The 19,085-nt window shown below is 44.2% G+C and overlaps 1 protein-coding gene across 9 annotated transcripts in view; it reads left to right on the forward strand.

Moving 5' to 3' along the window:
• Window positions 1-19,085, forward strand: part of SHANK2 (SH3 and multiple ankyrin repeat domains 2) — a 693,215-nt gene that overhangs the window by 148,704 nt on the left and 525,426 nt on the right. For 8 of the 9 annotated variants that reach the window (XM_073658795.1, XM_073658798.1, XM_073658797.1 and 5 more), the window contains exon 1: window positions 15,212-15,319. The exons of the other annotated variant lie outside the window; for it this stretch is intronic. The gene's annotated coding sequence lies outside the window, so the exon portion shown is untranslated. Of the gene's footprint in view, window positions 1-15,211; window positions 15,320-19,085 lie in introns of those variants that run through there. 9 annotated transcript variants of the gene reach the window in all.

Below are 19,085 nucleotides of genomic sequence, written 5' to 3' on the forward strand. Positions count from 1 at the left end.
TCACCAAGTGGCCCCGGAACCGCCCTCGGGGTGGGAGGAGACGAAAGAAAAGAACGAAGATGGGTGCCGCCTGGAGCAGTCTAGAGCGAGCGCACCCGGAGGCAAGAAGCCTGGAGAAGAGTATCGGAGGAGCTTACCCGGAGATGGCGAGAAAGCAGAGCAGCACCGGCCCGTTGGCCAGGAGCCTGCTAGAAACCGAGGAGGGAGAGCAGAGCAGCACCGGCCCGCTGGCCAGGAGCCTGCTGGAGACGACTGTAGGAGAGCAGAGCAGCACCGACCCGTTGGTCAGGAGCCTGCTGGAAACAACGACCCCACTAGGACTAGTGGAGGTCCTAGCACAGCTCCCCCGAGACCGGGAGTGTGCACAGACCGCTCTGGAGGGCCTCGCAGGGAGGATGGCCCGGGTGCAGCGAGAGACGTTGGCGGAGTGGAGCCGTGAGATGGCCCAGCAGACCGAGACCTGTCAGCGGAGCACGCCACCCGAGACGAGGAGACAGACCGCCTCTGAGGATGGCGCGGGAGGACTGAAGGCCGGAGACGGCGCCGAGAAGGGAGCCGAACGAGTGGAGGCAGGTAAAGGGGACGTCTATACCCCAAACCGGGAAACCGCGTGCCTGCCCCAGCTCCCCGTCGCAGAGCCCGAAGTCTATCCTGCCGTGCCCGTCGCTGCAACGTCACCGCCGCAGACTAGGCCTCAAACGGGAGCCGCGACCCCTGTGACGTCACACGCCTCGACCCCGAGCGTGACCAAGCAGGAGGTACCACCAGCCGGGTCGCAAGGCCTAGTACCCCCGGGCGCCGCAATACCAACAGCGCCCCCTACCTCCGCGGAGCCCCCGGCCTGGTCGCAGGGCCAAGTAGCCCAGGGCGCCGCCGTCCTTACGGTGCCCTTCACCTTCCAGATACCCCAGGCCTGGCCGCAAGGCCCGGGCAACCCAGGCGCCACCACCACCGCGCCCATAAGACCAAGAGTGCCGCATCTGGGAGAGGACCTGTACGCCCAGCATACGTGCCCGGATGGGCAGCCATTTATATGACCACCGGAGTTCCACCGTCCCCGACTCCGGAGAGAGAGACCCCTGGATGAACCCCTGATCCCGGCTCCAAAGCCCGTAAAGAGGATCTCGCCCCCGCTAGCGGAAGCACAGTTTGACTGGGACCCCACCGGAGAAGATCTTATGGGGTTCACTCAAGAGACTCGGGCAGCTGCAGCGGAGCGTGCTGAGTGCTGCCGCCAACAGCTCGAGGACTTCGAGAGGGAGCGGAGAGAGAGGCGGGTCCGGGAACAGCTAGCTCAAGTAAAGAGCGCGGAGCAGAAGAGCCGGGCCAGGAGAGACCCCCGTGCAGCGCATAGTCCCCGCACCACCGGGACTGTGATAAAGTTTAACCTGCAGCATGGGTGGGGCTTCATCCGAGACCACCACACCCTAGGCGACGTCTTTGTGACCAGAAGAGACGTTGAGTCCCACCTGCCGGAGGGACACAGAGGTCGTGACCTTTACATCGGGGACGAGGTCACCTTCACCCGGCACAAGTGTGCCAAAGGTCCCTACGCCCTCCATGTGCATCGCCTGACGGAGGAAGAGCTGCGGTGTGAGGAGGAAGAGCAAGAGGACCCGGACGGGTCTGAAACTAGAGCCAAAGGTAACCAAAAAGCAAGAGCAGGAGGACGCCGTCGCTAAGGACAGCGAAGCAGAAGCTGTATATAGTTGCCCGTCGGGGCACAGTAAACTGAAACCGTGAACTGAAACTGAAACTGAAACTGAAACTGTTGCTGTTGCTAATATAGTCCCCGTTGGGACCAGCATGTGTGAACTGTTACCCGTATTTCCCTTAATCCCACTGACCGAGGACTGAGAGCGGTCATTCCTCCCCAATACCTGGCCGAGGACTGAGAGCGGCCATAGTCCTTGTATATAGTTGCGCGTCCTAAAGCGCCCCCTACCGGTTTTATAGGAAAACCAGTTTTCTAGAGAGACTGTCGCACTTTACCCGGTCACACGTTGCACAGTGACCGGAGGAGGAGCCAGAGGCGACGAGAATGTTTTATATTGATATATATATATATATATAATGTTTTATATGTTTTATATGTTTATGCAAAAATTTGTATGTTTTTGGTGTTATGTCTTACAGCCCGAGGACGTGCTGTGATTTACCAGGGGGGAATGTAGCACCCTGAGGATTCGGCTGCTACAGGGGTATTGCACCTCAACCCAGAGGTGTGATATTCCACTCCCGGGTAAGGATGGAGTGTGGAACTGAGCTCGGTAGGCTGCATGCACTACATACATCCCATTTCCGAGGAACAGGCCGACGGTACTCCCACTTAGAAATGTGCAGGTACGACCGAGTCTGTTCCTGGCTGGAGTGGGAGGGGGGTGGTACATCCCAAGTAGTGTAGGGGCAGATAGGGGGAGCAGCCTGGGTAAAGATAGGAGCTCATTGGGTGCTGGTCACCTGAGCTCACACATAGAGGGTGTATATAAGGTGGGCACCATCAAAGAACAGGGTCAGTCAGTCAGTCTTTGCAGAGGAGTCAGTCTGTCAGAGGAGCAGAGCAGCCCCAGAGAGAGAGAGAGGAGAAAGCAAGAAAGACCCAGAGGGGGAAACAGAAAAGGAACTCTGAGAACCCAAAGTCCATCAGCGGGTGAAGAGTTGGCATCAGGGTACCGGAACCCAAGCTGGTGGGGGCAAAAACACACCCCAGCCAGAGACCGGAGGCCGTGGGCAGCGTCTGCCACGGCCACCCACCACATCCACCCCGAAGGCATACCACGTGGAGGGTCAGGGAACCCAAGGCCAAGGGTCTCCCAACAGAAGGCCCGAGGGAGCTGGACCTGGGTGGATCACTAGTGGGGACGGCCAGAGAAAGGACAGAAGGAGAGCTCAGGGTCACGCTCCGGACTCGCTTGGGGGTTGGCTGGATCCAGGACCTGGTGGATGCAGCACGGCTCGGGAGGTCACTTGAAGCTGGAGTGACCGGAACATCAGCAGTGAGTAAATACCCTTAACTGCATAACCCGACTCTGTCTTCCTTTAACATCTATGCTGCACCACCATAACCCCCATCCTCTGCATCTGACCCCCTGAGGCTATACCCCACCCGTTGGGGGTTATACCATCAAAAGCTGCACCAACACCATCAGCCTCAGCGGACCCTGCTGCAGCGGCGGCCATAGTGACCGCAATACAACGGGTGGCGTAGTCGACATTAAGAACTTAATAACATCTGTAGGACTGCCACATACAACTGAGTTTGACACCCTGGGCACGGACCGGGTCACAGCCACTCGGAAGACTACAACTCCCATCTGATCCGGCTCCGGATATTCCCCCTAAAGAATATGGCCCAGGGGGCGCGTCATATACATAACTAACAGTGTTGCAATATAATATTACTATAGTTGAGCGCACAATGCGTTGTATCGAGGGTCAGTGGTTTGCTTTCTTCTGCACTTGGTAATATGTGGGTGTAGCATCAGCACATTATATTGTGTCGAGTTGCTTTTGTTTTCTTTTCCCATGGTGGCCTTTATTTCTCTCTTACGGCACTGGTTTGTATTTTGAGTCTTTAGAATATTTTTATCAGATGTTTGAAATTAGCATGAAATCTAAAATCCTGGTAATATATTTACATTGTTATTTTGCTGTTTTCAGCTCTTCTTTTTAAGAGCATAGTTACAAGTCAGTTTTTCTCATCTGTGTCCTGTCTGTTTATAAAGATCATAGAGTTTAAAGGGGTTGTCCACTACTGTACAAGCGATGATCGAGCCGGTCTTTCCGGGTGATTGTGTGATTTTATGATCGGTTGCAGCTCGCAAGTGACATAATAATGTCACCTGACCTATAGGAGATACAGCGCCAACATCGCTAGAACAGCGCCGGTCCGGGAGGTAAATATATGTTTTATACTTGGGGCATTTTAGAAGGGGTAGCCCTGTAGTGGACAACTCTTTTAGAGAAACTGTTCACGCATTCATTTTTTTTATGGATCCAAGCGCTTGTTCCGTTAGGCCAGGTTCAGACAAGCGCTGTTTTTTAATCCACAAAAAAAAGCAGACAATTTTTCATTCGTATGTTGTTCTGTATGTCATCCATATATTATCCATTTTGGCACATGGACAGTCCAAAAGTATGCTTATCTGAGCCAGTCATCATTTGCTCATCAGACTTGATGGATGATGGACAGCACGGTGGCTCAGTGGTTAGCACTGTATGATGGCTCAGTGGTTAGCACTGTTGCTTTGTAACACTGAGGTCCTGGGTTCAAATCCCACCAAGGACAACCTCTGCACACAGTTTGTATGTTCTCCCCGTGTTTGTATGGGTTTCCTCCGGGTTCTCCGGTTTCCTCCCACACTCTACAGACATACTGATAGGGAATGTAGATTGTAATTCTCAATGAAGACAGTGATTATAATGTATGTAAACCGCTGTGGAATTAATGGCACTATATAATAATAATAATAAAAAAAGTTTACATCCTTCAGTTTTAAAAAAAACAGATAAGAAAATATTGGATAGAAAATTGAACTGAATCGGACATTTTTTGCGGTAAACAGATGTGTGAATATGCCCTTAATCTGTGCGGTGTAGGAAAAAAAAATATAACTTCACTCTGAAACTTCAATCAGCAAGCTGTTGATACAGAAATCCTGTTAATTCCACACAGAGATACAATTTCAATGTAAATCTGCAGATTTGGCCATTGATTTTCAGCAAACTCTGCAGTGAATCCATGGAAAGCTCACATGTATTACATGCGGATTTTGCAGCGGGTTCGGAGCAGGTTGCACCCCCCTCGTTGGAAGGGATACAATCTGGAGTACAAATCTGCAACATAAATTTAAATGCTGCAAATACGTTGGTTTGATCAGCGTTTTAATGATTCAAAGGGGATGAGTAGCAAACTATTCCACTCGTAGTAATCTATGCATTGACCATTCTCTTAAACTCTTGCTGATGAGAGGGGTTCACGGATACAGCACTTCTGTTTTTAACTTGGAAAAGAGACAGCCCGAGGCAGGAGGAGAATGTGACACAAGACAGCCAGGAAGCTTAGACGATATGTGAAGACTCTCTGACCCATATTTGAAAAGTAGAATCCTTTTATCTGAAATGACATGCTAACCTTATTCCAAGGACTCCAAAATATCCGGCTTTTATATAATGTTCCAATTTAGAGTGAAGGAGAAAGGAAGAGACATCCTAGAATTCAGAAAATACCATGCAGATCCGGGGTCCGTCATTGAAGCGCTCTGAGGACCCTCAGTCTTTATAGCATTGAACAGGGCAGCTAGTGGGTGTCTGATGGTGACTGTGGAGGGGGCAGAAGTGATGCAATGTGTGAGATCATTCTGTAATGATTTATGACTTATACTTACCTGGTTCCACGCCGTTCTGGAAATCTGGGGGTGTCTTCTTACATGTGTCTCTTTCTACTTGGTTGCAGGTCATGAGCTGGAATAACTCTTGGCCCATGTATCTGTCAATTGTCAAACTCTTCTTGTAGAAATTTTCATAAACGTACACATTGTAGCTCCACTTTGTGAAACCAATAGACTGTGACATTTGATTATTAATCGTTTATACATACTGTTCATCTCATTAGGAAGGAGAAGTGCGGCCTATAATCAATTCACTGTCCGTTCTGCATGATAATTATACAAACTATTATATCCTTTGTTCAATGAGGGGAAGGGTTAGATCCAGGATTTTTAGGAAAGGCTGATTACCTGCAAAATTGAGTGTGCCAGGCTGGTTTTTGTAGTCCAATTTTATTCCCTTCCAGCGCCGCCTTTTCCTGCTTAACTGACAGCCTCTATTGCTGTGTGATTTCAGGCAAAGAAGCTGTCAGTCATGTAGGAAGAGGCAGTGCTGGGCAGGAAATAGAGCTGGAGTGACAAAGGCTGTAGATCTAGCATAGCACTTTGCATACCAATTCAAACGCTGATTTCTCAGTAGCTGAGAACCAAACCGGCCATGTAAAGATATTGCTGGACTTTGAAACATCTACATGCCCATATTAATAGTTTGGGGGTGTGAAGCCCTCCTGACAGATTCCCTTTAAGCAGATGTATCAAATGGATCTGTTTAAAAACAGAAACGTTGGTTTCCATTTGTTATCCTTTTGTGTTCATTTCCGCTTTTTTTTATTTAATTGAATCCATTACAAACGGATCCCAAACGGGAGAAGTGAACCGAGCTTGTACTCCCGAAAGACTTGAATATTTACAGACTGACCACCCTCCTCCAATTCTTTTGATTTTACCGTCCTCTGTGAGGATGTTCATTGGTGGTGACCATGGTAGGGGCTGCACAGATTGGCAATTAATGCACAATCTTAGATATTCAGAAAAGCAATGGTTGTAGTGTACTGAATGTTACCGCATCATAGGTATATACACGGAACAAACGCAGTGATCTTATTGATACATATTGCTTCCTTTATTGAGTTATTTGCAACATGTCTAGTTCGATATAGTAGTTGTATGGCTGCTTCATTTTGTTTACATCGGTATCAATAACGCCTTTTTCTTTATGATATTGATCCATTACTGACTTCAGATTGGCAATCTATTGCTTCAGGGCACGTGACGTCCTGTATTAAAGAATGTACTATGACTCCATTGTTATATGGAGTCATAATACGGAGTCTGCAATGGTCAGTCTGGGTCTCTGTGATTTCTTACAAATGGCATAAAGAAGTTTCTGGACAAATACAGCAAAAAATATAAAAAATAATCGGATGGATTCTTTACAGATCTGTGAGGACTCAGTAACCCTCAGCATAAGCTCATTGCACATGGTCATGATTGTGAGACCTTAGCTAACTGCTGGTGGACGCACAGGCTCACTTACTCTTCCTATAGTCTGGTTTCTGCAAAGTGATCCTCTGATCACTGCAGAGCAGCCAATGGGAAGAGCTTGAAGCCTGCTTGTCAGGAAAGGAGGAGAGCCTCTACAATACATGGCATTTTAGCTGAGAAAATGCAGGCAAAGTTAGAAGGGGCTATATTGTCAGCTGCCAGAGGGGGAAGGAGACTGATTCTGACAATAGTCAACCTCAACAGATCAAGGAAAACACCTAGAAGAAAAAAAAGGAATTGTATTTTATATGGTGCAAAACTGTAAACTGATTTCATATGACCAAAATTCCTTAAAATGTTTCATTGGAGAATCCCTTGCCATGTATATACAGTATATACATTAGGTAAACAAGCGCAATGCAGTGAAATCTTCGCGTTCTGTTTTCCATGCGATATTAGCGGCTTGTTACATTCCTGAAGTGAAATCTATGTGGACGTTCCCAAGAGATTCATTGCTTTGCAGGAAGTCTCTGAGGTTTTATAATGTTTCTCCTGGATCTCGACAGCCATGTTTGAGCATTATGCATTGTTTATCAGTAGGAAGCTTGTTACTTCACATGAATCCAGGTTAGTACAGATATACCTCGGAGGTAGTTAATAATTGCACGGTTGGGTGATGGGCGGCGAGCCAGCCGTAACACGAAAGCTCCTCTGATGTTGACGTATATTCTGTAAATCGTCCCCTGTTACAGTGGAGGATTGTCTCCCGTAGACTCATGTTTACTTATGGTTGGCATTTTGCTGCGGTATTTTTTTTGCCTTTGTACTGTGACACGTCCCAACCTGCTCATAATTTTCTAGGACTGTCCCAAAATACACGTCCTTGTTTTCCTTCTAGTACTGATCATCAACTGTACAAATACATCTGATTCAGTTCTTATCATCAATTTATGGCCTCTCCAAGCACGTTATGTCAATATGTATTGATAGTGAGTAGTGAAAAGGCAAAAAAACGTCTATAATTCAGAAAGTATGGAACGATGAGAGGTGTCGTGCTGCACGGCTCTCGTTCTATCACACACGATAGTGGTTATTTTATATTTGTCAGAAATATAGGTTTATTAAAAAGTATGTGTACAGGATTTTTCACAGACTACAGACAGTAACGCTATACATTGCTATTGATCTATTACTTCTTTAGCAAAAAAACTGTCCTAAAGTCTCACAACCAAATTACTACTCCATACGAGTTGTACAGAGCCATAATAAGGACACACACGACTGTGGAGTCACCATATGGCGACAGCAGTGGAATCTCCTAGTGGGCGATGTTCGGATTTCTTTGTTCCGCAACCGTGATAAAGATCTTGTCCAATACTTCTACAGCATGAACCGTTTAATGGAAGCTCTGACGATAAGTCATAATCCAAAGGAATGAAGGCTCTTAATTGGATTCTTCCAAAATGACAACATGAAACAGCTGTTGAGGTGTCTGAACTATGACCAACATTTGTGGTCCTTCTGTGGTGATTTAAAGGTGGTTGCCCTCTTACTTGGTCTCCAGGGTGGATACACAAAATAATGCTGCTTTCTGTATGAGTGGGATAGTCGTGCAAGAGAATATCACTACAATAAAGGAGACAGGCCTCTCCGACATTCACTTCAGCCACGGAGTAATAATGTCCGGCATCCAGCACTTGTTGACCCACATAAGATTTTGTTACCACGATTGCATATCAAGTTGGGCTTAATGAAGAACTTTGTAAAGGCAATGGATAAAAATGCAAAAGCATTCAAGTATCTCATTGATAAATTTCCAAGGTTGAGTGAAGCAAAGATAAAGGAAGGAGTCTATTGGATCTGAGATTGGTAAACTTCTTCAAGATGAGGAGTTTATGTGTTTGTTGCAGGGGAAGGAAAAGGCTGCATGGGTAGCATTCACATTAGTGGTAACTCATTTTTTGGGAAGCCTAAAAAACAGATAACTATGGAGAGTAGGTGGAAAATCTCCTCAAAACATATAAGGATCTTGGCTGTAACATGTCCGTAAAGATTCATTTCTTACATTCGCATCAAGACTTTCATTGTCTGATTTGAATTCAGGAGGTCAAAAGGAAATACAGTAAATGGACATGTGCAAAGTCCCATAGAATAACACGGGAATGAGTGCTATCCATCAAAACCAGGATACAACTCATCTGAGTTATATGGTCTGGTGTAGAATACATTTAATTCTGAAACTAGACTAAAAGATACAGTGGCTGGCGTAAGTATTCACCCTCACCATCCCCCCCTCCATCCCGCCTTGGCTTTTTACCTATTTTGTTACATTACAATCTGTGTTTAAATATTTTTTAATCCGATTTGTGTGTGATGCATCAGCAATAAATAGTCTAAGTTGGTGAAATGAGAAAATATAAGCATAAATTTAATTTATGGGATCAAAAAACTAAAAATTGGCATGGCATATGTATTCATACCTTTTGCTATGAAGCCCCTAAAATATTTCTGGTGCCAGCAATTCCCTTCATAAGTCCCATGCTTAGTGACAGGATGTCCCCCTCTGTGCAATCTAATGTCACGTGTCTGTCACTATATACACTTTACCTTTTCTGAAAGGCCACAGAGGCTGCAACACCATTAACAAAAGGTACCACTAACCAAGCAACACCATGAAGACCAAGGAGATCTCCAGACAACACCATGAAGACCAAGGAGATCTCCAGACAACACCATGAAGACCAAGGAGATCTCCAGACAACACCACGAAGACCAAGGAGATCTCCAGACAACACCACGAAGACCAAGGAGATCTCCAGACAACACCATTAATAAGAGGCACCACTAACCAAGCAACACCATGAAGACCAAGGAGATCTCCAAACAACACCATGAAGACCAAAGAGATCTCCAGACAACACCATGAAGACCAAGGAGATCTCCAAACAAGTCAGAGACAAAGTTGTTGAGAAGTACAAGTCAGGGTTGGGTTATAAAAAAAATAAATAAAAATATTATAATCTCTGATGATTCCTCGGAACTCCATCAAATCCATTATCATCAAATGGAGAGAGCATGGTACCACAACAAACCTGCCAAGAGAGGACCACCCACCAAAACGCTCAGCTCGGGCAAGGAGGGCATTAATCAGAGAGGCAGCACAGACACCAAAGGTAACCCTGAAGAAGCTGCAGAGCTCCCAAGCAGAGATGGAGTATCTGTCCATGCAACCACAATAAGCCGTACACTCCATAGAGGCGGCCTTTATGGAAGAGTGCAGAAAAAAGCCTTTACTTACACACAAAAATTGTAAGGCTCATTTTGAGTTTGCCAAAAGACATGTGGGAGACTCCCCAAATGTATGGAAGAAGGTGCTGTGGTCAGATGAAACCAAAATTGAACTTTTTGGCCACCAAGGTAAACACTATGTCTTGCCAAATTGACTCAGCTCATCACCCCAAGAACACCATCCCCATAGTGAAACATGGTGGTGGCAGCATTATGCTGTGGGGAAAGGGAAAATGGTCCGAGTCAAGGGGAAGATGGATGGTGCGAAATAGAGGGATATTCGTGAGCAAAACCTGTTTCAGTCGGTCAGTGATTTGAGACTGGGATGGAGGTTCACCTACCAACTAGACAATGACCCAAAGCACACTGCTAAAGCAAGACTCGAGTGGTTTAAGGGGAAACGTGGAAATGTTCTGGAGTGGCCGAGTCACAGCCCAGACCTTAATCCAATTGAGAATCTGTGGTCAGACTTGAAGATTTCTGTTCACCAGAGGAAACTATCTAACTTGATGGAGCTGGAGCAGTTTTGCCTAGAGGAATGGGCAAAAATTCCAGTGGCAAGATGTTGAAAGCTCATAGAGACTTATCCAAAGCGACTAGCAGCTTTAATTGCCGCAAAAGGAGGCTCTACAAAGTACTGACTTTATGGGTGTGAATAGTTATGCACACTGATGTTTTTAGTTATTTTGTCTTATTTGTTGTTTGCTTCACAATAGAAATAACACCAAATGTTTACAGTTGTAGGCATTTTCTTTACATCAACTGATGCAAACCCTTAAAAATACTGAAATTCCAGGTTGTGAGGTAGCAAAACCCGAAAAATGCGGGGTGGTGAATATTTATGCAAGCCACTGTATCTCCAAACTTCCAATGACATTGACAGCTACCTGTAATAAACACAACAGCTATGCCAATTTTACAAATAATAGAGAACACGTATGATAGAATTTGGTGCAACTTGCTGGGTACGTTTGACGCAGTTTTCTTCTTTGTGTCATGGCATTACACATGTACTATTATATGTCGCAATACATGTTTCATACCTCTTCTTCACCGTGTCTCTTTTTTTTGTCTAAAGGTAAAATGTGTAAGACACATGCAGTTGAAACCAGAAGTTTTTATACACTATATAAAAAGACACATATGCATGTTTTTCTCAATATCTGACTTGAAATAAGAATAAACCTTTCCTGTTTTATGTATCTTAATGCCTTTACTTGCGCATATTTTTTTGTACAGATGAACGAGGCACCTTCAGGTATCTTGAAATTGTACCCAAGGATGAGCCAGACTTGTGCAAGTCCACAATTCTCTTCCTGATATCGTGGCTGATTTCTTTAGACTTCCCCATGATGCTTCACAAAGAAGCAGTGTGTTTCAAGTGTGCATTAACCCCTTTACAGCCCAAGGTGGTTTGCACGTTAATGACCAGGCCAATTTTTACAATTCTGACCACTGTCACTTTATGAGGTAATTACTCTGGAACGCTTCAACGGATCACCCTGATTCTGAGATTGTTTTTTCGTGACATATTGTACTTCATGATTGTGGTAAAATTTCTTCGATATCACTTGCGTTTATTTGTGAAAAAAATGGAAATTTGGCGAAAATTTTGAAAATTTTGCAATTTTGAAAATTTGAATTTTTATGCCCTTAAATTAGAGAGATATGTCACACAAAAAAGTTAATAACATTTCCCACATGTGTACTTTACATCAGCACAATTTTGGAACCATAATTTTTTTTTTGCTAGGGAGTTATAAGGGTTAAAAGTTGATCAGCGATTTCTCATTTTTCCAACAAAATTTACAAAACCATTTTTTTAGTGACCACATCACATTTGAAGTAACTTTGAGGGGTCTTTATGACAGAAAATACCCAAAAGTGACACCATTCTAAAAACTGCACCCCTCAAGGTGCTCAAAACCACATTCAAGAACTTTATTAACCCTACAGGTGCTTCACAGGAATTTTTGGAATGTGGAAGAAAAAAATGAACATTTAACTTTTTTCACAAAAATGTTACTTTAGACCCAATTTTTTTTATTTTCGCAGGGTTAACAGGAAAAAATGGACTCCAAAATTTGTTGTGCAATTTCCCCTGGGCACGCAGATACCCCATATGTGGGGAAAAAACACTGTTTGGGCGCACGGCAGGGCTCGGAAGGGAAGGAGCAGCATTTGACTTTTTGATTGTAAAATTAGCTTGAATAATTAGCGGACGCCATGTTATGTTTGGAGAGCCCCTGATATGCCTAAACAGTGGAAACCCCCCACAAGTGACCCCATTTTGGAAACTAGACCCCGCTGGGAACTTATCTAGATGGGTGGTGAGCATTTTGAACCCCCAGGTGCTTCACAAATTAATCCGTAAAAATGAAAAAGTATTTTTTTTTTTCACTTTTTCATTTTTACGAATCAATTTGTTAAGCACCTGGGGGTTCCAAGTGCTCACTATGCATCTAGATAGGTGCCTTGGGGGGTCTAGTTTCCAAAATGGGGTCACTTGTGGGGGAGCTCCAATGTTTAGACACACAGGGGCTCTCCAAACTCGACATGGTTCCAATTTGTTAGCGGACACCATGTCGCATTTGGAGAGGCCCTGTGTGCCTAAACATTGGAGCTCCCCCACAAGTGACCCCATTTTGGAAACTAGACCCCTCAAGGATTTTATCAAGGGGTATAGTGAACATTTTAAACCCAGAGGTATGACACAGAATTTGATAACATTAGGTCATCATATTGAATAAGTTGTCATTAGTCTTGAGCGCAAGTGCTCGCTACTTGAGTTTGCATCGGGTACTCAGGTATGCACCATGTACTGCGTGTGCTTGAGTGACATGCTCGAGTCCCTGCCCCGCATGCGGGGATCGCTCGTGCATGGCAGGCAATCCCCGCAAAGTTTTTTTGCCCGCGAAGCATATGGGGCGGAGACTCGAGCATGTCACTCAAATACACACGATACTCAATGCATACCAGAGCACCCGATGCAAACTCAAGTAGCGAGCACTTGCGCTCAACACTAGTCACCATATCGCCATCTTTTTTTCTTACTTTTGAAAAAAATCCCAACCCCATGACAACCCTAACCCCAACCCCAGCCCAACCCTAACCCCAGCCCAACCCGAACCCTAGCCCTAACCCGTGAGTTTATTTTTTACGCCGTTCCTCGTGCGGTATAAGTGATTAGACGACTTTATTCTTCGGGTCGGTGCGATTACAGCGATACCAGAATCATATGGGGTTTTTATGATTGACAGCTGTCACACACTAAAAGACGCATTTTTTTGTAAAATCTAGTTTTTGCATCGCCATATTTTGAGAGCTATAATTTTTTCCATATTTTGGCTGACGGAGTCATATGATGGCTTGTTTTTTTGCGGGATGAGTTGATGTTTTTATTGGTGCCATTTTCAGGCACGTGACATTTTTTGATCACTTTTTATTCCGATTTTTGGGAGGCAGAATAAACAAAAACCAACAGTTCAGGAACTGTTTTTTTTTTATTCTGTTCCGCGTGTGGTAAAATTGACAAGGCTGCTTTATTCTTTGGGTCAGTATGTTTACAGCGGTACCACATTTATATAGTTTTTCTATGTTTTGGCGCTTTTACACAATAAAAGCTATTTTATAAAAAAAATGATTTTTTAGCATCGCTTTATTCTGAGAGCTATAACTTTTTTATTTTTCGGCTGATGGAGCAGTATGGCGGCTTGTTTTTTGCGGGACGAGATGACGTTTTCAGCTGTACTATTTTTATTTATATTCGTCTTTTTGATCGCGTGTTATTTCATTTTTTGTTTGGCGGTATGGTGATAAAGCATTGTTTTTTGCTTCGTTTTCTTTTTTTTTTAACATGTTCACTGAAGGGGTTAACTAGTGGCACATTTTTATAGGTCAGGTTGTTCCGGATGCGGCGATACCAAATATGTGTACTTTTATTGTTTTTTTTGTTTGTTTTTTTTTCATAATATTTATTGATGGGTACATTATATTTTTATTTTTGGTGGATTATTTATTTATTTATTTTTTTAAAATATTTTTACAATTTATTTTTTATTTTTTTTTACTTTCTGACAGTTTTTTAACTTGTTTACTTTAACTTTTTTTTCTCTGATCGCCTGCATAGCATAGGGATGGAGCACCATCCCTGTACCGTGCTGGCTGTCAGCGCTGGACAGGGAGAAGATAATTTGGAAATGCTCTGCGCATGTCCAAAAAATCTTCCTGCTGTCTGGTGACCCGGATGTGGTCATGACGACATCAGGTCGTCATGGCAACATCCTGGAAGCCGCGGCAGACAGCACTGGAGGCCGGAAGAGGAGGTGAGTATACCGATCACCTCCCCTTAGCCACCGCAATGCTGCGATCGACTTCGATCGCAGCATTGCGGGGGTTAATGTGCCGGGAGCGGTGCGGGACCGCTCCCTGCACATAGCACCGGGTGTCAGCTGTGACAATCAGCTGACACCCGGCGGCGATCGCACCCGCACAGCCTGTGTGCGGGCGCGATCGCGATGACGTACTAATATGTTACAGGCTTTTAAAGCCCAGTGCACAGACGCGTATTAGTACGTCATAGGTTGTAAAGGGGTTAAAATACATCCACTGGTTTGTCTCTAATTAACTGAGATGTTGCAAAAAAAAACAACCCTATCCTAAGCTTCCAAACACATGACATCATCATATGGGCAGTCCAGAATTGTTTAAAGTCATAGTAATTTTAGTGTATATAAAGGTTTGACTTTGTAGTAAGTAATAAAAATGCCTTAAAATATTCTCTCTCTCTCATTATTCTGGCATTTGGCAAATATAAAAAATTACGGTAATACTAACTGACCTAAAACGGGAAAGGTTTATTCTGATTTCGTGTCAGATATTGAGAAAAACGTGCAGATGTGTCTTTTTATATAGTGGATGGAAACTTCTGGTTTCAACTGTAATAACTTTTACTCTGCTCTTTCGTGGGAATTTGAAACAAATTTCTCCCCCATTGTGTTCTTTATGTTCCAGTGTATTAATGTCGTGGCTGTGGAGAGGTTAATTGGGAGGAGAGTGCTCAGCGTAGTTGCAGGCTGCATTCATGTCACCCGCGGCAGCAGGCACATCTTAGAAGTGGGAGAGGCTTTATTTTTTGGCAGAGAGCGTTATTGGCTTTGTGAGTTGTTTTGTGCTCATGTGCTCGATAGGACTCAGGTGATAAGTTCTGATCATCTCCGGTAAGTACAGCCAGCCTGATATAAAGGCAGATATCTCAACATTTCAGCGATCAGACCTCCCCGGCTGTTGTGCAGCCACAGATATTAGATTGCTGGGCGTTGTGGTAGCCCTACGTCTGTATGGACATCTTTCCTATGTAGCATATGTTTAACTTGGTGTGAAATGTAAAACTTTCTATTATGTTTGTTTTATTAGTTTTTTTTTTCTTTTCTTTTTCATTAGAAATACAATTATTACTTTTTTGGGGGATCTCAAAACATTAATGCTGTAGAATTCCTTTTTTTGGCAACTAATAATCCAGAAAGTCTGATAATTTGACACAGAACTGCAATGCAATGTGGAAGAAGCATGCTGGCAGCAGAAAAATTAGTAGTTGGAACCAAAGTTATAGATGGTTATTTTATACGGTGTATAGATGATATTGTAGAGCTTTTATATATAGTATAGTGTTATACCTAGCTGAAAGAGCTGAAAATATGTTACAGATCTGTCAGAGCTATATTAGTAGAAGAGACGCACAGAGGTCAGATCCAGCCTATATTACTGGGAGAGACGCACATACCTCACATCCAGTCTATATTACTGAGAGAAACACACAGACCTCACATCCAGCCTATATTACTGGGAGAGACACACAGACCTCACATCTAGCCTATATTACTGGGAGAGACACACAGACCTCACATCCAGCCTATATTACTGGGAGAGACACACAGACCTCACATCTAGCCTATATTACTGGGAGAGACACACAGACCTCACATCCAGCCTATATTACTGGGAGAGACACCTGGACCTCACATTTAGCCTATATTACTGGGAGAGACGCATAGACCTCACATCCAGCCTATATTACTGGGAGAGATGCATAGACCTCACATTTAGCCTATATTACTGGGAGAGACGCATAAACCTCACATAAATTCCTGGGAAGAACACGTGTACCTCACGTCAAAGTTGTATTACTCAAAAAGACACCCAGATCTCACATCCAGCCTGTATCACTGCGATGGACTTTCCCACCAGATAAATAATCTAACATTTGGATCAGGCAACAAACTGCATCTCATAGGGATCTGAAAATGTACAGAGAGATGAATATTGCAGACTGAAACTTAGTGGCATTTTATCCGAAGGCAATGACTAACATGTGTAAAAATCATTATTTTCCATGTCAAAGGTCTCCATATCCCTAGTAGGATAGATTTACTCAGTTGGATTTTCATATTAGCCCGAGTGGCCCATTTCTCTGCCCCACTTCCAGTTTTGTGCTCCACCTAGGACAGCGATTCCAGTGTAAGGCCGGGGCCCCACTAGCGTATGGCATCCGATGCGATATGCTAATGACACTCGGCTCCTGCTCTGCTGCGAGCGGGAGCCGAGTGTCAGTGCTCCGTGCTCTGATCCTCTCGCACAGCTGCGGAGGGGACAGAGTAATCAGTTTCCCCATCTCCTCTGTTGCCGGCGTCAGCAGGAATCGCACTGCACTCGAGTGATATCCGAGTTCAGTGCGATGTTTCACATGCACCCATAGGCTTATATGGGTGTGTGCGATCCAAATCCAACATGCAATCACAGCATGCTACAATTTTTGTTCAGCCTGATTGCAATCCGATCAGAGCTGAAACCAAAAAAAAAAACCGCCACTGAGCACACCATCATAGGACTAAATTGGTCTGAATGCAATCCGATTTTTTTTTTTTTTTTATCGGATTGCATCCGTCCGATTTAATCGCAAATGAGAGCGAGCCCTAAGTATGTGATCGGGGCTGTATGTGATGGAGGCCGGCTGATTGCTTATTTCAAAAGCTAAGCCAACCCCTTCTCAGTACCGCTGTATGAACAGAGGAGGGTGCTGGCTTAGCTATTGAAGTAAGGACCCAGGCGGCCTTTTTTTCTTACACACCACTGGATGGATGCGATGGATATTCTCAGCGAAGAAAATCTTATATTACACTAGCAGCACTGTGGTGGGAGATTTTGCAAAATCTCATATACCCACCGCAGGGAAAAATCCATAGTGTACGTTCACTGCCGCTATACATGTCAAATCCACTGCATTTCGGTTTAAGCTGTGGCTTTCCCTGCAAATTTCATCTTTTGCAATGCAAAATCTGCAGCCTTTCCACTGTGAAATTCTGCAGTGTACAAGTCCTGTGTGACTACATGCAATGCTCTCCCCTCCCGTAAGAATGACCCTACGATGGAATCCGTCCGGTCCTTTCAGTGGGGTGCCCATCTCATGAAACAGATCCGACGTCCGTGACATCACTTGATTTGTTGTACCACGACCATGGGTTTCTCATTAAAGGATTGCATGATACGTTTATTACAGCATACGCTGCCGAGAGAGCATGCGACTCTGAAATGAGCGAACCCCTTACATTTAGCAATTGTTTGTGATTCACGGTGAAATAATTGCCGGCTTATTTTAAAACCTGAAAATGCAGCATATCTGTCCGTTCATAGATGCTGATTTCGAAAAGATTTATTGCAAGGTTTCGACAATGCAGTCAACTGAGCAATCGACGTGTAGATCAGGTTGCTATCAAAAGAAATCACGTCATGCAAACCAGACACCCCTATTATTACAACATTACAATACTTCTTATTCATATTGCTGCCTGCTCATGATTATTGCCCACAAAATGGCAACCTCCGCTGGTTGTGCAATAAGGCGATCGTCAGTGCATTAATATGCCCTTATAATCTGATACTGTGTGGTTGTTTGCATTCCCACACTCCAAACACATTGCTGTATATTTATACAGGGAGTGTCCGCCGCCCGTGCCATTTGCAGAGCTTTAGATGTGGCTCTTCTCTTACATTTATAGTGCTTGGTGATGTATACAGCCTGGTGGTTGTCAGTCGTCGTATTACAGTCATGGAGGGAGGGGGGAGAACGGATTTTATACTTTTTTTTTTATTTTTTATTATAGAATGTCATGGTAAATATACCCATATGTGCCATAATATACTGCCCTTATAAAGGTGCCCACTGTGTATCTGTGACATATATTATATCCTGTTCTTCTATCCCTGGTAAACATGTCCTCTGAGTGACGTGGCACCATGTGACTACTTAGGGTTTGTTGATATGCTTTACCTGGATTTATCTCGTCTGTCTTACTGAAAACATGAAACGAGCGATTGTTCTCCGAGACTTACATTGATTTGTTCTATAAGACGCTGCGATGCCAGCGCTCCAGCCAGCGGCAGCTTCTGTACCTGGAGTCTGATTTGTGGGAACTACGGACTGTTTTTCTGCATTTGGTCACGGAACCACTATCAGTATTCGGTCAACCTCTCTTAGGCCCCACTATCAGTATTCGGTCAGTACTTTTTCTCAGGAGTGGAAGCCAAAACCAGGAGTGGGTGATAAATGCAGAATTGGTGACTTGTTTCTATTATGCCTTTTGTCCAATTGATCCTCACCTGGTTTTGTCTTCCACTCCTGAGAAAAAATACTGACCAAATACTGATAGTGGGGCCGTGGCCTAAGATTGTGTATTGTGACCAGGGCTGTGGAGTCGGTAAGCCAAACCTGCGACTCCGACTCCTCAATTTCCCTTACACCGACTCCGACTCCTACATATATTGCTTATATTTAAGTGAAAAATTTATTGTAGTACAATGTGAACATCAGACATTTAATCATTTTTCTGATACAATAATCAAGATATTTAGATGGAATATAATGATGGATAGCTGGAGGGATGGATGGATAGATAGAGGGATAGATGGAGGGATAGAGTGTCATAGACA

The sequence above is a fragment of the Phyllobates terribilis genome, unplaced genomic scaffold, assembly GCF_046119375.1.
Source record: "Phyllobates terribilis strain yellow unplaced genomic scaffold, ASM4611937v1 Scaffold_13__5_contigs__length_258822181, whole genome shotgun sequence".
Taxonomy (NCBI): Eukaryota; Metazoa; Chordata; class Amphibia; order Anura; family Dendrobatidae; genus Phyllobates; species Phyllobates terribilis.